Source organism: Schistocerca nitens, chromosome 1 (assembly GCF_023898315.1).
Source record: "Schistocerca nitens isolate TAMUIC-IGC-003100 chromosome 1, iqSchNite1.1, whole genome shotgun sequence".
In the NCBI taxonomy this organism is placed as follows: domain Eukaryota; kingdom Metazoa; phylum Arthropoda; class Insecta; order Orthoptera; family Acrididae; genus Schistocerca; species Schistocerca nitens.
Genome location: NC_064614.1, coordinates 187,994,266 through 188,019,170, shown reverse-complemented (window position 1 = coordinate 188,019,170; position 24,905 = coordinate 187,994,266). Strand labels below are relative to the sequence as shown.

General features: G+C 40.8%; 1 pseudogene; it reads right to left on the bottom strand.

Moving 5' to 3' along the window:
- Positions 1 to 19,225: 19,225 nt before the first annotated feature.
- Positions 19,226 to 19,343, bottom strand: LOC126212883 (5S ribosomal RNA; annotated as a pseudogene).
- Between the last annotated feature and the right edge of the window lie 5,562 nt (positions 19,344 to 24,905).

The window sequence follows — 24,905 nt, the reverse complement described above, 5'->3', positions numbered from 1 at the left end:
GCCGATTTGGTTGTTTCTGTGCGTATTTTAGTTGCAGTCTGATGACTATTTTCTTCTTCTTCCTCTTCTTCTTCTCTTCCGAATGACAGCATGCCGTCACCCCTAATGAAAGACACTACATCTATCTACAGCTACATGATTACCCTATAATTCACAATGAAGTGCCTGGCAGAGGGGTCATCGACCACCTTCAAGCTATTTCTCCATGGTTCCAGTAACGAACAGCGCGGTAAAACCGAACACTTGTTTCTCTCTGTGCGAACTCTTATTATGGTGATCATTCCTCCCATTGTAGCAGGTGGCAACAAAATATTTTCACACTCTGAGGAGGAAGTTGGTGATTTAAATTTCATGAGAAGATCCTGCCTCAACAAAAAACGCCTTTGTTCTTTTGAAGTTGTGGCCGGGTGGTTCTAGGCGTTTCAGTCCGGAACCGCGCGCTGCTACTGTCGCAGGTTCGAATCCTGCCTTGGGCTGATGTCCTCAGGTTAGTTAGGTTTAAGTAGTTCTAGGTCTAGGGGACTGATGACCTCAGAGTTAAGTCCCATAGTGCTCAGAGCCATTTGAGCCATTTCTTTTGTTTTAAGGATCGCCACCCCAATTACGTATCATATCCCTGGCGCCCTATCCCCTATTTCGCGATAGTAAAAAACAAGCTGCCCTTCTTTGAACTTCCTCGCTGCCCTCCGTTGATCCTTCTGACGCGGGTCCATTATCGCACAGCAGTCCAGAAGAGGACGTAAAGGGGTAGTGTACGCAGTCTCTTTAGTGGACCTGTTGCATTTTCTCACTGTTCTGCCAATACATCGTAGTCTTCGGTTTGCTTTCCCCACAATATTATTTATGTGATCGTTTCAATTTCAGTTATTCGAAACTTTAATCCCTAAGTATTTAGTTGAATTTACAACCTATAGATTGTGTGATTTGTCGTGTAACGGAAATTTAGCGGATCGCTTCGCACTTTTCGTTATTTAGAGCCAACTGCTACTTTTCGCACCATAAAGTTATCTTGTCTCATTCGTTTTATAATTTGTTTTGATCATCTCATGACTTTATAAGACAGGATTTCATCATCCGCAAACAGTCGAAGATTGTTAAGCAGATTGTCTCTTACATCTCTTTTGTTCCATGGGGGACGCCAAATACCACTTCTGTTTTACTCGATGACTTTGAAACGTCCACTTAGAAAAATTAATGAATTACTGTGCTGATAAACCTCTTACATTATTTGATTTTCAAACAGCTGAGCAGAACAGAACGTACTCAGACATTTCGCTCTTTACCTATTCTGATCAACACTAAACTGACGCACAATACTTTTAGCGCAACGCAATCTCATTTTCAATAATCCCTACAAAAGAATGGCCCTGACTAACATTAAAATCACTTACCTCACAAAAATCTTCGTTACTCGAACTACTGCAATACAGCGAGCGCCACTACTGCCAGCTATATAAAAGATTCGCACTACTGAAGGCACTAACTACTGATAGACATAGTTAGCAAATGAAAGATTTTGATAGAGAACAAACAATTTATTTACCTTAATAGTGTTCAGAAGGCATAATATATATAGCAGTTCATGACATCCAGTCTTACAAATTTACTGTCTCTGATGGGCACACGTCCAGATCATCCGCTCTCAAAACTCCGCCATTTCTCTCCCCACATCCATCAATGCTGGCGGCTCACCTCCAACTGCGCAACGCTATGCGTTGTTAACAGCCAACTGCCCACTACAATAGAAAACATTTCAACAATGCTAACCAGTCACAGACTGCACACAGCACAGCCTGTGATTTTCATACAGAGCGCTACGTGGCGTTACCAACATAAAAACCTAAACAGCCTACTTACATAGCCCCCATGCTCCCCACAAAAATTTTACAAATTGTTTTGGGCAGTGGCCAACACAGATTTGAAATTTTTTTTCATAATTACAATGACAAAGAAATCAAATGCACACGCTTATTGATGTTGTTCTTCAAAAGCAAAAATTGTTCTCATAGAGACAGTCCTGATCATTTATCACAACGGTGATAGCATTGCACAAAGTCTGATCAGCAAAAGAAAATACACACAGAAATAGTGGATTTCCAAGCAGTCTTGAAGAAGTAGTGTTGACCTTCGAACGGAAAGACAATGCTGACTTTTGACATGCAGACAGGTAATGTGCCACAACAGAGCAAACTCACAGCAGAGTCAGTTGAAGTTGAAGAATATTGGTAGGTAGGTCATCACAGAGCAGACCACTGTAGTCCTGTTAGAGATTACGGTATTGGTGGGCCACCAGAGGTGCAGACCCACTGCAGTCCTTGTAGAAATAATGGTATTAGTGGGCCATCAAAGATGCAGACCCACTGTAGTCATTGTAGAGACGGCCAGCAGCCATCTGCTGCGACACATTCACCATCGAAGAGTCTTGTGGACAATATAGCAAGTCCATTAACCACCACTTGTGTACTCACAAAGTTTTTGGAATTGTCCTTAGAACCAGCAATGCTGTTAACCAGTCCCTTGCTGAATTATTAAAACACGTGCAAACACTAACAGTTCCAACTTCTCACATGTTGTGCATATACTACGACCAACAGAAATGTGTGCAGTGAAATGTAACTTAATTTGAAGAACTGGTGTCTATACAATTACAAATTTACAACATAAGAGTACAATTATAAAGGTACAAAATACATCATTAAGGAACATAACAATACAGATAACATTTGTGGTAACGCAGGCTTTACAAAAGAATCGAAATAACATATACATCAGTGTTACAGGAATTATGACATAAGTAAATACATAAAAGGTCAGAATAACTTTCGAAACATCAACTTGACACGTGAGCATTAAAACAAAACAGAATAAATAATGTCTAAACATCTTTACAAAGTAAATAACATATTATAAATGCAAATTATATTTGATGATAACATTATAGTTCATCATAGTGAATGTAGCTGAGTACTGGAAAAATTCTACAACATACATCTTATCAGATAAACACATAAAGATAGGAAGAACACAAATACACAGACACATAGTGGAATGACACAAAAGGACAGGACAGGATTTGTTTTCAGTGTGACGTTTGGTACTGCAGTCCAACCCAAAAACTTCATTTCATAGATGTTTCCTCTTATTCCACTTTTTTTTATACATTGTCAATGAATTTCATCCAATTCATCACAACTCATTCTCTTATATAGCCTACCCTCTCTTAAGCTAACTTAAATCTACTGAGCTCAGATGCTAAACTAAGGGAGGAGGCAATGCAGCAGCACAAAACAATTTGCAAAAAATGCAAATTGGCAAAGCAAGCAGCAATAAATATAAATTAGCAAAACAAATGCAACGTTATCACTAATATGAGCCAATGTGCAGCAAAAAGAAAAATAAACCAGTAGTAAAACTGGCTTAATACAATGTAAAATTCAGCATAACTATGCCTGGCAAACAACAGCAGCAAATGCTACAACTTATACCTAAATATGACAAAGCTCAAGCAGAAAAAATATTACACTAAAGATGGCCATGTCTAATACCTATGTCACATCTTAACACTAGAGTGATGAATCACATTGACTTACTCTAGCAGACAAGTTACCAAATCGTAAAAAAATTATTTATGCAATTCCTGTGAAGGGAAATGTCTATTTGTATTCCCTTTTTTTTAAGTAGATCATAAAATTATTATTTACTGGATCTGTAGGCATAAAATATCTGTATTAGTACATCTATTAAATTTTATTTTACCCGATGTTGCAGTGCAGCTAGAAACTACATATTAAACGAAATGAGCAAATATATATAGCCTATATAGAGCAAGGCATGAAATGTCATTCACTAGGCAAAAGGCGTCTCCAAAGGCAGTACAAATATCTCTCAGCTAGAAAGACATTAGATGTAAAAATGTTTCTCATCATTTCATTAGACATTTTAGTAAATATCATAAATTAAGAGCTCCACAGTGTAATCATATGATTTCAAGTTTGAGTGTGACGTATTTACGATGCTGTCTACAAAGGAATGTCAATAGTGAGGTTAATGGCCTCTTTTTTTTCACCTAATGGCTTTTTCTCGAGGCAGGTGGCACAGCTGGGTGCCCACAACGCATTACGTCAAGGTCACTTAGCTTTCTTACCGAAATATTTACGACAGCAGTTAGCACTACAGTGACTGTCTCACACAAAAAAATTTCACAGGTCGAGAATTTCCGTTACAAATGTGTAGAAACAAAATCCTATAAATATAAGTGTTCAAATCTTTTCACCGGCATTGTGATACATTCATGGATATACACACATTTCACAACTCTTAAAGTACGATTCTTGGTTTCCAACATCCTTTTTCACAAATCAGAGTCCCTAACCACTACTCATTATTCCTTACCTTATTACACATATACATATTCGTCGACACTTCTTCAATATTTCATCATAATAAATATGTATCATAATCAAATTCCTCATATAGCATCAGCTTATTGATCATAAACATACCTCAACAGCATAATACACATCGTCATCGTAATAATAACACCATAACAGATCAATCACATCTCAAAATTGTCATAGCTGCTTTCAATAATTTCAAGACCTAAGAAAAATTCTCTGCTCATTTCAGTAGTGTCATCTACTTCAAACGTACTTTAAAAATCATGATCACATACCAAATACATTATTCAAAGCTCTCATAATATCACAATGGTTCCAAAAAAATATGAACAGTTCACAAAGTACAGACAAAATACAATTTCATAAGTGTGAAGTTATCCAACTGTGTAATTGCGTAAACATCTGTCACTGCCGTAGTAAAAAAATGTTTGTTTCTCTGTTAAATAATCAGATAGCTGTGTAATTCTGTGTTAGAGAAATATGGTACCGATGTGTAAAGTTGTATAAGCAAATACCATATTAGCTAGGGCTCCTTGTGCTTGCCAAACACATGGTACACAAAGTAGGCATGTACCCCCTGAGGATTAATGTAATTATACCCTCAGGTGTTACAGATTACAGCAATGGAATGAAATATATCCACGGAAAGCCTTTGTCTCTTTGTAATTCAATAATCTTTAAAAATAAATGTTTTAAGTACACAATTAATCACTCAAATACATGTACCATAGCGCTAAACTGTGCGTCTTGTAAGATAATTCTGTCGAAGTGTCGTAGTTATCGTCCTCTGTAAGCAAAGTGCTGCAGAAGTCAATGTACTTACCTCGTAATAAACAAAAGTGAAATGCTATGCATATAGATATCGTAGTTATCACGTACATTACCGTGATCAAGAAAGTGCTATAATGTAAACTATTGTTGTGCTATGGAAAAGGCTGTCTCATTGTAGCTATACCACAAAAGTTACTACTAAAACATGTTTTAACTTCCAGAAGAATTCAGAAAAACTGCGCAGATATGAAACAGATACAGAGCAAAAGCAACAATATAAATTGTGTCATACATTAGTAGTGTCGTGATATAATCATGTAGCTGTCAAAGAAACCAAATACTGTGACATCTGGTATCTCTCAGAAAGTACTTTAAATCCAGAATGTATTTTCAAGTAAACCAAAATGTTGCATTAAAATCTCATTAGCAGAACCAGTATATGATCTAAGAATGTGAGCCTTATAGTCGTTACGTAATCGTGCAACTAACAAGCAAGAATGTACACACACAATAACACTGTGTCCTCTGTTCACTATAACAATGCATTTGTAATTACTTGTCTAAATAAGTTCCCTAGGTTATTGACTGGATAGTTAACTTTAAAATATAGTTGCATATTAACAGTTTCTAACTGTGACAAAGATTACTAGTGACGTGAAGTGAAAAATTTTATGGCAAAGACTAAGTTAAAAAGCAGATTATCTCTCAAGAAACGGTTTTACATGTGAAATGTGGTGCAATCCTTCACCCTTTCTAGTGCGCAGAATTTCAACTTCAAAGTAATTATCATGTTGTATACGTCGGTAAGGAATGCTAAAATTTTTCTCAAGTTTAGCGTCTATGTTATTTTTCGCTGAGCCAGCCGGCGCACGTGGCTGCCTACGGTGCGAGTCATTGTCTGTCTCTTTGTTGGCGCGCGTCGTTATTGGGATTAGGAGACCTAACTTCTACAAATTCACCTTGTTTGAATCCCACCAGTTCTGATGCAATTCAGGTCTGTCGTTACGATTATATCGTCTCTCGTCATGTCGGTAATTTCTGTTATTAATTTCTTGTCGGTCACGTGGTGGAGAACTTCTCCCTGAGTCGTAACTGCGCGGAGGACCGTTTTGTCTGTAGTTATTCTGTCTCCCTTGATAATAATTGTTTTGGTTCCCATATTGTCTGTTTCTAGGTTGTCTCTGTCACATTCATTACTATGGTAATGCGATCTTCCTCTGTAATTATTACTACTCTGCCAACGGTTGTCATACGGGGTGGTGTCTGTTTTGGTCACGATTTGCGTTGTAAGAATAGCCTTGGCGTGTCCAGTTATTTCTTTCGTCTCGGAATTGTGACGGATGTGACCTGCGATTGTTGTGTTCCTGTTTTCGTGTCCCGCGATTGTCAGTGTCAATTTCCAATTCTTGTAACAGTCCCTGAAAAGCTTCAATGTGGTCTTTGCAACGTCCTGCCAAAATAATATGTCGTAAATGTTCAGGCAATTTGATTAAGCAAATGCGGATGAGTTCTGAGGGGCTGTATGGGTTTGACAGGTACTGATTCTTGTGCAACATGTCTTCAAAATATTTCACAAGACTCGAACATTCAGATTGTTCGAAATGTTTCATCATTATGATGCTATGTTTTACTCAGTCTTGAGTAGATTGAGACCAATATGCTGAGAGGAAGGCATGATAAAATTCTCCTTAACTGTGACAATCATGAATGACCGATCGCATTCTTACAGCTGGTTCATTCTCTAAGTAGCCACACATAAATTCTAATCTGTGCTCTAATGACCAGTTGGGAGGAAAACAATGAGAGAATTGATGAAGCCATGCTTGTGGATGAATGTCGTTGTCGGAATTCTTAAATGTTTTGAATTTACGTGTAGTAATGAACAGCTTATAGTCAAAATCATCATATCGGCAAGTCGCATATCGGTCATTGTTACTTCGTTTCGGCGGTTCCATCTCAAAATTCGGTGTACCTTGCCAATTTCTTTCATGATTTCCGAAGTGCCTCGTGTTATTATTTTGTGGCTGTTCCGTATTTCTATGTCCCTCTTCCCGTATTGGAGTGCGAGTGTCCTCTGAAATACGTAATTCTTGTAATACCTGTGTCAACTGATCTTGTATTTCCCGGATTTCTCTTTGGTGTTGCGTATTAATTTGATTCTGATTTTGTTTGAACTTCCTAACTTGTTCGTACTCTTCTGTGTCATTAAAGACTACTGGTCTTGTGTCATTCGGATTATCATCTATCTTCGTAGATAAATTATTTAGCTGATCCGTAAGTTCGACTACTTTCTCTGATAATGAACTAATTTCCTCCATGTGTCTTTCTGAACCAATTTTCAGAGTATCTACTGTGTCCTTTAAGTTTTCCTGAGTTTTTGTAAGTAACGTAACAGAATCGGTAGATGCAACGGAGTCAATTTTAGCCAGCAAGGTCTCATGATTTTCATGAACAATAGTTTGCAGTTCTTTTATGGCTGCTTCGTGATTCTGTAATGCATTTTCATGCCGCGAAAAAATATTTTGAAAATGCTTACAAATTTGTGTTTTTACGTCATTACAGACTTTTTGACATTTCGATTCAATGTTATGTAACTCAGTAGTTAGTTCTTCACGTGTTTGTTCAAGCGTGGTGTCTAACTTTTGAAGATTTAGTTCCATTGCGTCTAACTTCCGAAGATTTTGTTCCATTGTGTCTAACTTTTGAAGCTTTTGCTGTGTTTGTCTCTGATTTTGTTCCATTATGTCTAACTCTTGAAGATTTTGTCCCATTTTTTCTGATTTTGATCAAGCGTTGTGTCTAACTTTTGTAGCCTTTGTCCCATTTGATGCATTAACTGTAATAACAATGCACTGGTGTCTGAAACATGTTCCTCAGTGCTATTCGGCAGTGCATTTGAACCGGCAATATTCGCATTTTGAAAAGCAGAAAATGTGTCTTGACTTATTTGAGAAAACGGTGAAGACGCAAAACCTGAATCTACAATATTTGCAAGATTGTGTCCTGTCATTTCGGATTCCTGAGGCGAGCTGTTGCCGACCGATCGATCGATAATACTTCCCCGTTCACTAATTGTTTCACTGTTTACACCATTATTTGCAGCCCGCTCCATTTTCCTATGCACAATTACCAAATTACTACTTCGAATATTAGTTAATTTATCACACGATGGCGCTAACACACTGCTTTCGTCTTCACTGTCGTTTCTCAATTTACAATGGAGCCTAGTATTACGTTTTTCACACGCCGTAATTGTCACAATATTTCGCACGATAACCCAGAAAAGCGCAATTTGAAGAGCAAAATAAGAAAACACATTAACATAGCATTGAAAATAATATCTCGTTAATTGCAAGCGCAGCTGCGAAATACTTGGTGCAAATCTATATGCATGCCACAACTGTTTTACTGTACAAAAATGAAAGACTACAACTACAAAGGAAATTGTCTCTATAATTACGCGCTAGCAATAAACAATAGCTACACTAATTACAGAAACTGCAAGAAAAAATCAGAAGATTCCAGTGAGGTATCCTCGGCTAAGGGTCGACATATGAAACGTCCCCTTAGAGAAATTATTGAATTACTGTGCTGATAAACCTCTTACATTATTTGACTTTCAAACAGCTGAGCAGAACCGAACGTACTTAGACATTTCGCTCTTTACCTATTATGATCAACACTAAACTGACACACAATATTTTTAGCGCAACGCAATCTGACTTTCAATAATCCCTACAAAAGGATGGCCCTGACTAACATTAACCTATACCTTTCACAAATCACTTACCTCACAAAAATTTTCGTTACTCGAACTACTGCAATACAGCGAGCGCCACTACTGCCAGCTAAATAAAAGATTCAACCTACTGAAGGCACTAACTGCTGATAGGCATAGTTAGCAAATGAAAGATTTTGATAGAGAACAAACAATGTATTTACCTTAATAGTGTTCAAAAGTCATAATATATATATAGCAGTTCATGACATCCAGTCTTACAAATTTACTCTCTCTGATGGACACACGTCCAGATCATCCGCTCTCAAAACTCCGCCATTTCTCTCCCCACATCCACCAATGCTGGCGGCTCACCTCCAACTGCGCAACGCTACGCGCTGTTAGCAGCCAACTGCCCAACACTAGAATAGCATATACTCCAACAATGCAAGCCAACCACAGCCTTCAGACCCTCCACTCGGCGCTGTACCAAAGGTCCGCAGTCAGTCCTGTCGACGATGCTGCAGATGGTGAGCTCTGCTTTCATCCCGCTAGCGAGACTGGCAGTCTTCACCAAATCAGATAGCCGCCGGAAGCCAGAGAGGATTGCCTCCGATCCATAGCGACACAAAACCAATGAAGCAGTGGGCAACTTCGGAAACTTCGTGATGCTGTTCACAGATAATGCACATAGATAAATCACAACTCTATACAAATGCAGCAAAATACAGGAAGACCTGCACCCTTGATCAACATTTAAAAAATGTATGGACAGATTAAGCGGAAAAAGACTTATTGTTTGAGTACACGCTTGCTGAACAATTTCTCTAAACAGTCACATCGAAATTTCGGTCTGTTTTTGATACACTCTCTTTGTATGGCACAATCTTAACCAATTTCGGCCCACAGTGGTCATCTTCAGATGCTACAGACGACATTTGGTGAACAAACGTTCATGCGTTTTTTGTCAATAGCATCTGAAGCTGGCCACTGCGTGCCGAAACCAGTTACGATAGTGTCATAAAAAGCGACTGCGTAAAAAATAAAACTTCATAATAAATCTGTCACAGATCTCCCTAAACGGAATTTCGTTTTATTTTTCCAAAAATAGTCACATCTATTAAATACCTGGGAGAACTCGTACAGTAAGAATGAAAGTGTAACTGCGACTTAAAACTATTCGAAAGAAAGGTACGAATGGGATGCCAGACGGACATTCATTGAAAGAACCCATGGACGGTGTAGTCCACCCACAAAGTAGGCAGCCTACAAAACTTTCTCGAGTGCTTCTCCTAAATCAGGGAATGAGAACAGCTACCCAGCGATTCGCGAAGAGACCATGAAGATTAAACAAGAGAGTCCGACTGAGTTGGAGGCTAACGAACAGTCATTCTTCCTGTCCAACATTCATGACTGGAACAGTAAACGGGGAAATGACTGTCATACAAGAGGTACACTCCGCCACACACCCTGAGGTGTATGGCTCTAGATGCAGGATAATATTGTCCAGTTCTCACAAATAAGAGGTACTCCTACAAAACGGCAAGTTTCTAAACTGGAGCCCAAACAAACTTAGGTCATGAGAACATTTTGTTGTTATTGTGGTCTTCAGAACAGAGACTGGTTTGATGCAGCTCTCCATGCTACTCTATCCTGTCCAAGCTTCTATATCTCCGAGTAACTATTGCAACCTACATCCCTCTGAATCTGCTTACTGTATTCACCTCTTGGTCTCCCTCTACGATTTTACCCTCCACGCTTCCCTCCAATACTAAATTGATGCCTCAGAATGTGTCCTACCAACCGATCCCTTCTTCCAGTTAAGTTGTGCCACAAATTCCTCTTCTCCCCGATTCCGTTCACTATCACAGTTACGTGATCTGCCCATCTGATCTTCAACATTCTTCTGTAGCACCACATTTCGAAAGCTTCTATTGTCTTCTTGTCTAAACTATTTATCGTCCATGTTTCACTTCCATACATGGCTACACTCCAAACAAATACATCCAGTAAACACTTCCTGGAGCATAAATCTACACTCGATGTTAACAAATTTCTCTTCTTCTGAAACACCTCTCTTGCCATTGCCAGTCTACATTTTATATTCTGTCTACTTTGACCGTCATCAATTAGTTTGCCCCCAAAACAGCAAAATCATTTACTACTTTAAGTGTCTCATTTCCTAATCTAATTCCCTCAGCATCACTTGTTTTAATTCGACTACACCCCATTATCCTTGTATTGCTTTTGTTGATGTTCATCTTATATCCTCCTTTCAGGACGCTGCCCATTCCGTTCAGCTGCTCTTCCAGGTCCTTTGCTGTCTCTGACAGAATTACAATGTCTTCGGAAAACCTCATTTTTTTTTATTTCTTCTCCATGTATTTTAATTGCTGCTCCAAATTTTTCTTCTGTTTCCTTTACTGTTTTCTCAATATACAGACTGAATAACATCGTGGACAGGCTACAATCCTGTCTCACTCCCTTCACAACCACTGCTTCCCTTTCATGCCCTCGATTTTATAACTGCCATCTGGTTTCTGTACAAATTGTAAATAGCCTTTCGCCCCCTTTTTTTTACCCCTGCCACCTTCAGAATTTGATAGAGAGTATTCCAGTCAATATTGTCAAAAACTTTCTCTAAATCTACAAATGTTAGAAATATAGGTTTGCCTTTCCTTAGTCTATCTTTCAAGATAAATCGTAGGATCAATATTGCTTCGCGTGTTTCAAGATTTCTACGGAATCCAAACTAATCTTCCCCGAGGTCGGTTTCTACCAGTTTTTACATTCGTCTGTAAAGAATTCGTGTTAGTATTTTGCAGCCGTGACTTATTATACTGATAGGTAATTTTCACGTATGTAAACACCTACTTTCTTTGGCATTGGATTTACTATATTTTTCTTGAAGTCTGAGGGTGTTTCGTCTCTGTCATACATTTAGCTCAGCAGATGATAGAGTTTAGTCATTGCTAGCTCTCCCAAGGCTATCAGTAGTTCTAATGGAATGTTGTCTAGTCCCAGGTTCTTGTTTCAACTTAGGTTTTTCGGTGCTCTGTCAAACTCTTCACGCAGTATCATATCTCCCATTTCATCTTCATCTACGTCCTCTTCCATTTTCGTAATCTTGCCCTCAAGTGCATCGCCCTTGTATAGACCTTCCATACACTCCTTCCACCTTCCTGCATTCTCTTCTTTGCTTAGGACTGGTTTTGCATCTGAGCTCTTAATATTCATACAGGTTCCCTTTTCTGCAAAGGTCTCTTTAAGTTTCCTGTAAAATAAGTAACGTAATGTTCATTGAATTTTTAAGGCTGTTTCTACTCTAAGAAACTGTTTTCCAAATGGAGTTTCTACATGATGATAATGGCTATAAAATCACACAGCTGAAATTTATTTGTGACTTTGAGTGATGACATGGTTTCCTATTGCTGATTAGTTAGTTAGTTTCGCGTTTTATGAATCATTTGAACGATTAATCGTGACAATGTGAAGCGAGTTATGTTACATTCACATTGCACATTCATATGTAGATATGGCTACATGGAGACCATTTACACTTTTTTTTAAATACAGATGTGAGTTAGTAGTTCCTACTCATCGGCTTTTACAAATTAAAAAAATAGAAATTCTGGTACGAAAGAGGAGTTTTCAAGGAGAAACTGTTTCAGTTTGTGTTTAAAATGTGCTATGCTGTCTGTCAGACATTTTGTATCATTCGGTCGTGGTCACAACTTTTGGTGGCACTATTGTGAACCCTTTTTTGCGCTAAAGACAACCTTAATACGGAGTAATGAACGTCGATTTTTCTTCTGGTATTGTAAGAACACGTGTCATTCTATGTTTTTAGCTACAGTGGATAATTTACAACAAACTTTATAAGGAAATATATATACTGTGAAGCAGTAATCAAAATCCCTAACTCCTTAAAAAGATGTCTACAAGATGGTCGTGGGTGAGCATGACGTCTATTCATACGGCACTTTTTTTGGCAATGAAGCCTTTCTTAAAGATGAGTTGCCCGAACATTATTTCATATGACATTTTTTAATGAAAACATGTACAATGTGTAAATTTACTAATTCTTCTAACCCCAAGATCTGGAATGATCCGAAGTGCAAATGTGGCTGAATAAGTTGTTTTATGAGTTCCAAAGTGGTTCACTCCCGGTTTAAATAAGCATTAATATGGACGCCTAAAAATGTTGATGTTTCTATCCTAGTTATTATTTCCTGACCATGTGTTATACATATCACTTGTGTTCTTCCTCTAGATTGGCAGAACCGAATATGTCGTGTGTTTTTTAAACTGATAATGAGACAATTCGCAGAAAACCAGTCGAAAATAATTTTAAGAACATTATTTACCATTTCTTCTGTTGCTCAGATGGGAGACTATTCTAGAATACATCACCTTCTTAAAACAATCTATTCTGTAGTCGGAACACACATAGCTGTAGTTGTACATTTTGTATCTGTAACCCCGAAAACAGCTGTACTTGAGCCAATTTTTTATTAGACGCTACTGGTTTAGTGCCTTATAGCCACATCATCAGTTGGATGTCTAATCAGCAAGAAATAAATACGTTTTTCATATTATATGCATTGTACTGCCACCTGCTGCCAGGTACTCCATATCAGCGATTGCAGCAGTCATTAGACATCGTGAGAGAGCAAAATGGGATGCTCCGCGGAACTCACGAACTTCGTGGTCAAGTGATTGGGTGTCATTTGTGTCATACGTCTGTACGCGAGATTTCCACACTCCTAAACATCCCTAGGCCCACTGTTTCCCATGTAATAGTGAAGTGGAAACCTGAAAACACACGTACAGCACCAAAGCGTTTAGGCCGACCTCGTCTGTTGACTGACAGAAAACGTCGACAGTTGAAGAGGGTCCTAATGTATAATAGGCAGACATCTATCCAGACCAGCACACAGAAATTCCAAACTGTATCAGGATCCACTGGAAGTACTATGACAGTTAGGTGGGAGGTGAGAAAACTTGGATTTCATTGTAGAAAGGCTTCTCATAAGCCACACACCACGCCGGTAAATGTCATATGAAGCCTCGCTTGGTGTAAGGAGCTTAAAGATTGGACGACTAAACAGTGGAAAAACGCTGTGTGGAGTGACGAATCACGGTACACAATGCCGCCATCCGATGGCAGGTTTTGGGTATGGCGAATGCCCGGTGAACGTCATCTGCCAGCGTGTGTAGTGCCAACAGTAAAATTCGGAGGCGGTGGTGTTATGGTGCGGTCGCGTTTTTCACGGAGGGGGCTTGATCCCTTTGTTGTTTTGAGTGGCACTATCACAGCACAGGCCTACATTGATGTTTTGAGCACATTCTTGCTTCTCACTGTTGATGAGCAGTTCGGGGATGGTGATTGCATCTTTCAACACAATCGAGCACCTGTTCATAATGCACGGCTTGTGCCGGATTGGTTACAAGACAATAACGTCCCTGCAATGGAGTGGCCTGCACAGAGTCCTGACCTGAATACTATAGAACACCTTTGGGATGTTTTGGAACTCGGACTTCGTGCCAGGCCTCACCGACCGTCATCGATACCTCTCCACAGTGCAGCACTGCGTGAAGAATGGGCTGTCATTCCCCAAGAAACCTTCCAACACCTGACTGAACGTATGCCTGCGAGAGTGGAAGCTGTCACCAAGGCTAAGGGTGGGCCAACACCATATTGGATTCCAGCATTACCGATGGAGGGCGGCACGAACTTGTAAGTCATTTTCAGCCGGGTTTCCGGATACTTTTAACCACATAGTGTAGAAATAGCAATTGTAGCTCTAGCAGGCAATACCAGAGCTATAAGCAGCTAATTATAAGAATAGATAAAAAAACCATATTCTTACAAATGTTACAACATGGTCAACGAGATGGCGAAGAATACAGAAGGCCCAACCACAATTAAAATCATAATCTTCGTAGAACGATAATCAAAGAATAAAAATCTGTAATCCGTAAATCTAAACAACAAGAAATAAACAGTGATAGTGGTTCGACCTCTACACATCGAAGTCATATCAGGGTCATTAAGAATCTACTAACAAACATTAAAAGATATTGCACAACATAGCTGAGAATTTAGACGATCCCACATTCATAGTTAAAACGAAGCTCTCCGCAGGGCAGATAATCAGTAACGAGTTGGGGAACGGAAAACACCCAATGCCATACCAATAACGCGCCTATGACCAAAGAGCGAAAGTGATATGATGGATCCAACGCAACATATCGTGGTCCATCGTCGGGCGTCCGTGTAACATTCCATTGGATGTTTTCCGTTGCCCAACTTTTCACTGAATATCGATTCTGTGGAGAGCGTGGTTTTGAATATGAAGGTTCGGTCCTCTGTATTCCCAGCCATGTTGTGTACCATCCTTTAATTTTTTTAAGTACACATGTGTCTACATCTATTCTTATAATTAGGTGCTTATGGCTCTGCTATTACCTGATGTATGGTGGTTACAATTGCTATTATTGTTTATTTCCTGATAATGTGACTGTAAACCGCGAAACCGCTAGTGCCTATAACAAAACTAGTTCAAATGTAGCTGTTTGTAAGATTTCAGAGATAAAATAAAACCGTCTGAAAAATGGTGGAAAATGATATGGCTGGTGAAACTGGTAAGTAGTTATATCTCTCATATTATCTTTGCGCTTCGCCGTATTTTGCCAGCAGAGTAGTTAAAAACAACGGTTAATCGAATGAGCATCAAGTGAAACTCAAAATGTCTTGCACGAGACGCAACACGTTTCTGCAGCGTAATTAGATTCAGCTCGAAGAGATGTTCCAACGTGATAGGCAGCCTTCGCGGCTCGCTGCTTCAGGTTTCCGCCGGCAGCGCGGAGCACTCTACGACCTACGTGATAGGGCGCCACGTAGGCGCGTCAGTCCCGGAGGGGGTTTCTCGGCGGTGGCAATCACCTTGAGCTGCAGAGGAGGCACGGGCGTGAGAATTGAGGAGCGCGGCTGACCTTCAGCCGCGGTGACGTCACGAGCCAAGAGCTGCCACGGTCACGGCGGCGGCTGCGCGTTCTAACAGCCGTTCGCTCGAGCAACCGGTAGCTGAGACTGCGTCCAGCTAAGCTCTAAGTCGTCCGCGCTTGGTAGGAACCTCTAAAAGGCCAAACTTTGAGGGCTCAAACTGTTCTACAGTTATGTTTAGGTGCACGTCATGTTTACTGTAGCCCAGTTAAATAAATGGAATTGTAGAAAAATACTACTTATACAGGGTGGTCCATTTATAGGGACCGGGCCAACTATCTCACGAAATAAGCCTCAAACGAAAACACTACAAAGAACGAAACTCGTCTAACTTGAAGGGGGAACCCAGATGGCGCTATGGTTGGCCCTCTAGATGGCGCTTCCATAGGTCAAACGGATATCAACTGCGTTTTTTTTAAATAGGAATCCCCATTTTTATTACATATTCTTGTAGTTCGTAAAGAAATATGAATGATTTAGTTGAACCACTTTTTTCGCCTTATGATAGATGGCGCTGTAACAGTAACAAACATATGGCTCACTATTTTAGACGAACGGTTGGTAACAGGTACGTTTTTCAAATTAAAATACAGAACGTAGGTACATTTGAACATTTTATTACGGTTGTTCCAATGTGATACATGTACCTTTGTGAACTTATCATTTCTAAGAACGCATGCTGCTACTACCTGTACATACCACATTAATGCAATAAATTCTCAAAATGATGTCCGTCAACCTCAATGCATTTGCCAATACGTGTAACGACATTCCTCTCAACAGCGAGTATTTCGCATTCCGTAATGTTCGCACATGCATTAACAATGCGCTGACGCATGTTGTCAGGCGTTTTCGGTGGACCACGATAGCAAATATCCTTCAACTTTCCCCACAGAAAGAAATCCGGGGACGTCAGATCCTTTGAACGTGCGGGCCATGGTATGGTGCTTCGACGACCAATCCTCCTGTCACGAAATATGCTATTCAATACTGCTTCAATCGCACGCTAGTTATGAGCCGGACATCCATCATGTTTTGGAAGTACATCGCCATTCTGTCATGCAGTGGAACATCTTGTAGTAACATCGGTAGAACATTACGTAGGAAATAAGCATACATTGCACCATTTAGATTGCCATCGATAAAATGGGGGCCAATTATCCTTCCTCCCATAATGCCGCACCATACATTAATCCGCCGAGGTCGCTGATGTTCCACTTGTCGCAGCCATCGTGGATTTTCCGCTGCCCAATAGTGCATATTATGCCGATTTACGTTACCGCTGTTGGTGAATGACGCTTCGTCGCTAAATAGAACGGGTGCAAAAAAATCTGTCATCGTCTCGTAATTTCTCTTGTGCCCGGTAGCACAACTGGTGCACAGAAATTTGGTACGGGTGCAATCGATGTAGCATTCTCAACAATGACGTTTTTGAGATTCCCTATTCTCGCGCAGTTTGTCTGTTACTGATGTTCGGATTAGCCGCGACAGCAGCTATAACACCTACTTGGGCATCATCATTTGTTGCAGGTCGTGGTTGACGTTTCATATGTGGCAGAACACTTCCTGTTTCCTTAAATAACGTAACTACCCGGCGAAAGGTCCGGACACTTGGAAGATGTCGTCCAAGATACCGAGTAACATACATAGCACACGCCCGTTGGGCATTTTGATCACAATATCCGTACATCAACACGATATCGACCTTTTCCGCAATTGGTGAACGGTCCATTTTAACACGGGTAATATATCACGAAGCAAATACAGTCCGCACTGGCGGAATGTTACGTACTTATACGTTTGTGACTATTACAGCGCCATCCATCAAAAAGCGAAAAAAGTGGTCCACTAAAACATTCATATTTCTTTACGTACTAGACGAATATGTAATAAATAATGGGGGTTCCTATTTAAAAAAAAAACGCAGTTGATATCCGTTTGACCTATGGTAGCGCCATCTAGCGGGCCAACCATAGCGCCATCTAGTTTCCCCCTTCATGCTAGACGAGTTTCGTTCTTTGTAGTTTTTTCGTTTGATGCTTATTTCGTGAGATATTTGGCCCGATCACGATCAATGGACCACCTTGTATATGACCTTTTTAACTACGCTTCATTGCGTTACGATGGTTATGACTCACTGAAATAAATCAGAAATTAGGAAGTACTGTTACGTGTACGAATATTTATAACGGACGATCAAAAAGTTTTTATTCGAACGCCGTACAGCCCAGACTCTGTATGCTAATCAGGCAAAATCCCCGTGAGCCTTGACACAATCATCTCACCGACGCACCAGGTTGAAGCTACCTGTCTGGTAAAACACTGTGTCCTACGGCGTGAAGAAGTCTTAACTGCCTGCTGCACATCCTCGTCCGACAGCAATCGTCGATCCTTCAAGCCCTTTTTTCAAGGGACCGAAGGCATGACAAAGAGAGCAGAACTATAGGGCGGGTGCTTGAATGTCTCCCACTTGAGTTGACGGTGAGGTTGGCCTTCCAGATCAACCGGCGTCTTGTGTCGAATCGCGACCGGCACAGAACTTGGCTTACCATGGTTTTCGACAGATAATCTGCCCCATGCGTATTGCTCTTCTCCGATGGATGTCTACCGATGTTTGTCCTTCGGCAGCCAAGATAAGAATAACAGTACGTTGGTCTTCTGTGGATGTATTTGATAATAATATCGCTAAAGTTCACATTTCCACATTTATTGCACGCACGTCGGAAAGATACGAATGTCACACTAATCCCTTGCCTACATGCTGGTGCTTATATACTCTCAACAGGGACACCCTACGTTTCATATAGGCTGCAGCAACGTCCTCAAACGGAATCTTGTTGATCGCTCATATACAGGGTGTAAATTTTAAGTTGACAAACCAGAATAACCTGAAAAATAAGATTCACACGAAAAAATGTGTAGAATCCAAAGTTGATTATTTTTGAGGGGGACATCTGCTGGTTCCTCCTGCCCCACCCCGGCTCCCTGGGGGTGGGGCAGGAGGCAACTTTAAAATTTCGAATGGGAACCCCCATTTTTTTATTGCAGGGTCAGGGTCTACATAAAAAACTACGTACATTTTGTGTTAAACATTTGTTTTGATTCTTGGTAGTTGGCGCTGTGAAAAAGCGCCCCGTCGTCAGGCCACAAGTGGCCCATCGGAACCATCCGACCGCCGTGTCATCCTCAGCTGAGGACGCGGACAGGAGGGGCGTGTGGTCAGCACACTGCTCTCCTGGTGGTTATGATGGTTTTCTGTGACCGGAGCCGCTACTATTCCGTCGAGGAGCTCCTCAATTGGCATCACGAGGCTGAGTGCACCCCTAAAAACGGCAACAGAGCATGGCGGCCCAGATGGTCACCCATCCTAGTGCCGGCCACGCCCGACAGCGCTTAACTTCGGTGATCTGACGGGAACTGGCGTATCCACTGCGGCAAGGCCGTTGCCTAGTTGGCACTGTAATTCAAGAAAATCCGTGTTCTTAGTTTTGCGTGGAAAATATTTAGGGATAAATAAAAAATATTTATTTACTACGTAAATTTTAATTCGTTAAAACTAACTCTCCCTCTCTCCGCTTAGGGATGGGTTTGAGAGATAAGAATTAGAGTTTTACAAATGTTGACCCAAATATTAATTTTTTCCGCAGGTTCGGATAAGTTTTGTTTGTTTCGCGGTCATGAGGCCATACAACTTTTAATTATCAAACAGATCATCTGACTAGCTAACTAACTAACCAAACATCCTACTTACTAACGAGTGAACTCATTAGCTAAATTTGCTAAGTAAATAAGTATTTTTTATTTATCCTTAACCATTTTCCACGCAAAAATGAGAACATGGATTTTCTTGAATTACAGCGCCAACTACCAAGAACCAAAACAAATATTTAAGACAAAATGTACGTAGTTTTTTATGTAGCATCTGATTCTGCGATAAAAAGTAGTGGTTTCCATTTGAAATTTTAAAGTTGCCTCCCGCCCCACCCCCAGGGGGCTGGGGTGGCGGGCTAATTTTAGCACCAGCAGATGTTCCCCTCGAAAATTATCAACTTTGGATTGTACACGTTTTTTCGTGTGAACCTTGTTTTTCCAGTTATTCTGGTTTATCAACTTAAAATTTACACCATGTATATACCACTCAAAAGTAGCTGATACTGTAATCAACAAAAAAGAAACAGAAAAAATTGCATATTATTATTATTATTATTATTATTATTGAGACAGTTACTTTCATTTGGAACTTTTGTGACAATTTTGATACTTCAGATATTTTGTTGGAAGAGTTCCTGAAATTAATGGCTCATGTCTTGTTGACACAGACGCCCTGCGGGATATAAGAATTTAGAAGTAAAAAAAGGCATTGTTTACATTGATAATAACAGTAAGTGGAATATTCGCGTATCACAGATCTTCTCATACAGAATGTCAGTGACTTTTCCATAAGATAGCAGACTATGGAAACGAAAGTGTAAGAAAGTGAATTAATTCAGATTTTTAAGATTTTCAGGTCATATTGATGAAATATATTCTGGTCTGACAATGTTCAGATTTAGTATTTTGGCGACTATACTAGTCAGCTAATTAAGTATTTGAGAGTTATTACTCTTAAATGTTCTTTAACTGAAACTTAAGTAGCCTCATATGTTGACATGTTGAGTTATACTGCATATTGCAACAACAAGTGTATCAGGTAAACTGAATCACAGTCTTCTTCAATCTCAACGGTTGCCAGCGACTGGAGAAATAACACCTAAGTTCGACTGCCTGAGGACTAGGTAAGTGCCCAGTCAAGAACAAGTGTGAACACGGAACACAGTGTTCTTGCAATCAACTCGACTAAGACCATAACTTTCGACACCGTAAAACTCGAGTACGCCACTGTACGAAGTTTTATGCTGAAAAATGGGACTGTCGATCCTGTTTGGCAACCAGAAGTGTATCGATCAACAAATTTAGTAGTCATTCATTTACATCTTACAGCGCTATATATTGAACTCATCATCATAGAGGAAGAAAGTATTCAATGCTAGTAAAATGTAGGGTGAAACTGTGTATTTCTTAAAAGAATGCGAGCTTTTTCAGTGAATTTAAAATCGCTTGAAAATGATATACCCCAGTTTTGTGGGAACGGTGGTCCAAGATGACATTCGTACTCGACAGATAAAGCAATATTTCGTCAAATATGTATTTCATCCAACTGATGACTTTTGGATCAAATTACAATTTCTTTTCTGTGTAGTCAAGTGCAGATAAAATGTCCTCTTTTTTTGAATTTCTAACTTTTCTTATTATGTTGTAGCACCGTTTGTAACATGAATCTACTTCAAAATCCATGACACTTCAGCCACGTTCATGAAAGTCCCTTTTCTTGTTTTATACTTATTTCTTTAAGATACCATGATACGTGATGAAGGTTGCCTTAATGTGTTGCCACTATTGCGTTATTATTTTTGAGGAAATCATTTCACATAAATGAATGCTGACAAGTTCAAATGGCTCTGAGCACTATGGGACTCAACTGCTGAGGTCATTAGTCCCCTAGAACTTAGAACTAGTTAAACCTAACTAACCTAAGGACATCACACACATCCATGCCCGAGGCAGGATTCGAACCTGCGACTGCTGACAAGTGGCCCACAGTAAGCCTACTGCTATTAACGTCAGTTACACTTTCTCTCATGTCTTTTATTGTTTCCTCATTAATCATCTTCGCTTTTTTCTTTAACGTTTTTGAATTCCGCATAAGGAAACAAATGAAAAGAACACCAGAGTTTAATGTCCAGTCAACAAGAGTGCACATTGAATGCAGTGTACTTGCAGTAAATGTCGAGGACATTGTCATTAGAGATGGTCACGCAGCCGGCTAGCACTAGAAAGGCGAAGGAAACCAACTACGTCCTTAACAGAAAAGCCATGCCGTCGCTCAACTTCGTCGGTCTAGGGAAGCGTCAGGAAACCTAAATCTGGATGGCTAGACGAGATTCGAATTCCAATTTATCTTGGAACTCTTCCATTTTGTCCGTGTTTGCATAGATAAACAGGAATATCATAAACTGAGTCCGCCTTGATGCAAAACACCTTGTTATGCGTTTATTTCTTTATTCTCCCAAACTAGTTTCGCGACAAATTTCACTATAATCAGTGGTTTTTTTTAAATCTAAAACATGCAGAAAATAGCATGGTTATACAAACACAGTAGCACATTATTACATTTTTACTATTCGTTTTTTGAAATATAGTTTTCTACGGATACTTTTATACTACCTTATTTATTGTATGTTACAGCATGTTTTAAGCAATTATTGTCGCTGTTTGCGACATATTTCCTGTGCACTTTTTTTCTGTTGCCTTTTTTTACTTAGCGAACATCATGTCATTTGCAGCCATGTGAGCGGCTATTAGTAAACAAAATACTAAAAGGTGAACTTCTTATGTCAGCAATATATACTTGGGATTGGGGTAGTGTTGTGGAAACCAGTTATTTGGTGTTTACGGAGCTGTTACTTGACTGTTCATGTACTCAAGTTCGTTGGATGGTGTGTAGCTGCTTTTATACACAGAAAAACAAAACTTTCGCACTTTGTTTCTGATCCAGAATATTACGCCATCTTGCTGTTCGCGTGTGTCGTGAGAGGTGTATCGCATGTGGCGAGAAAAGCTATGAAAAACTGTAGCGCTAATTACGACGACTTCTGTTCATTATTTATGTCTCTGTGTGTGATGGGGAAGTGGTTCTCTTGTATGTGTGTGCTTTCTGTTCTGTGTCCTTGTTCAGTGTTGTGTTTTCGTTTATTACATTTTTCCCATCGACTATAGCCTTTTGTATGTAGTAGTTTTCTTATATTGATAGTTGTCAGTACAGACTGTTGCTGTCTCTCAGAATGTGTAAATCGTTTTCGATATTAGTGGGGTTATGGTTTTTGTTCATTAGATGTTTTGCAAAAGTTGAATACACTCCTGGAAATGGAAAAAAGAACACATTGACACCGGTGTGTCAGACCCACCATACTTGCTCCGGACACTGCGAGAGGGCTGTACAAGCAATGATCACACGCACGGCACAGCGGACACACCAGGAACCGCGGTGTTGGCCGTCGAATGGCGCTAGCTGCGCAGCATTTGTGCACCGCCGCCGTCAGTGTCAGCCAGTTTGCCGTGGCATACGGAGCTCCATCGCAGTCTTTAACACTGGTAGCATGCCGCGACAGCGTGGACGTGAACCGTATGTGCAGTTGACGGACTTTGAGTGAGGGCGTATAGTGGGCATGCGGGAGGCCAGGTGGACGTACCGCCGAATTGCTCAACACGTGGGGCGTGAGGTCTCCACAGTACATCGATGTTGTCGCCAGTGGTCGGCGGAAGGTGCACGTGCCCGTCGACCTGGGACCGGACCGCAGCGACGCACGGATGCACGCCAAGACCGTAGGATCCTACGCAGTGCCGTAGGGGACCGCACCGCCACTTCCCAGCAAATTAGGGACACTGTTGCTCCTGGGGTATCGGCGAGGACCATTCGCAACCGTCTCCATGAAGCTGGGCTACGGTCCCGCACACCGTTAGGCCGTCTTCCGCTCACGCCCCAACATCGTGCAGGCGTGAATGGAGGGACGAATGGAGACGTGTCGTCTTCAGCGATGAGAGTCGCTTCTGCCTTGGTGCCAATGATGGTCGTATGCGTGTTTGGCGCCGTGCAGGTGAGCGCCACAATCAGGACTGCATACGACCGAGGCACACAGGGCCAACACCCGGCATCATGGTGTGGGGAGCGATCTCCTACACTGGCCGTACACCACTGGTGATCGTCGAGGGGACACTGAATAGTGCGCGGTACATCCAAACCGTCATCGAACCCATCGTTCTACCATTCCTAGACCGGCAAGGGAACTTTCTGTTCCAACAGGACAATGCACGTCCGCATGTATCCCGTGCCACCCAACGTGCTCTAGAAGGTGTAAGTCAACTACCCTGGCCAGCAAGATCTCCGGATCTGTCCCCCATTGAGCATGTTTGGGACTGGATGAAGCGTCGTCTCACGCGGTCTGCACGTCCAGCACGAACGCTGGTCCAACTGAGGCGCCAGGTGGAAATGGCATGGCAAGCCGTTCCACAGGACTACATCCAGCATCTCTACGATCGTCTCCATGGGAGAATAGCAGCCTGCATTGCTGCGACAGGTGGATATACACTGTACTAGTGCCGACATTGTGCATGCTCTGTTGCCTGTGTCTATGTGCCTGTGGTTCTGTCAGTGTGATCGTGTGATGTATCTGACCCCAGGAATGTGTCTATAAAGTTTCCCCTTCCTGGGACAATGAATTCACGTTCTTATTTCAATTTCCAGGAGTGTATGTGCTGTCACTCTTTAGAGCTCTCATGTGCTCTGTGTACCTCGTTCGGAAGTTTCTGCTTGTTTGTCCTATGTATTGGGCCTGACAGGAGTTGCAAGTGAGTTGATATATTCCAGTGTTGCTGAAATTGTCTGAGGTTTTTCTGACTGGTTTTAGTCTTTCCTGAACTGTATTGTTTGTTCTGAATGTTATTGGGATCCCTTGCTTCTTCAAGATTTTTTCTATTCTATGTGATATTTTTTTATTGTATGTTAATGTGTACCATCTCTCTCTTTTTACTGAAGTGGTGTGGTCTGCTGTGTTGTCTGTGTGTACTGCATGTTTCAGTTTTACCTTGTAGTTGAGTTTGTTTATGATGTCTGTTTTGTAATCGTTTTCAACAGCAATTTGTTTGATTATATTTAGTTACTGTGTGTAGTTTTGTGGTTTAAGAGGTGTTCTGTTTATCCTGTGGAACATGTATGTGAAACTGGCATAGCCGGCCGAAGTGGCCGTGCGGTTAAAGGCGCTGCAGTCTGGAACCGCAAGACCGCTACGGTCGCAGGTTCGAATCCTGCCTCGGGCATGGATGTTTGTGATGTCCTTAGGTTAGTTAGGTTTAACTAGTTCTAAGTTCTAGGGGACTAATGACCTCAGCAGTTGAGTCCCATAGTGCTCAGAGC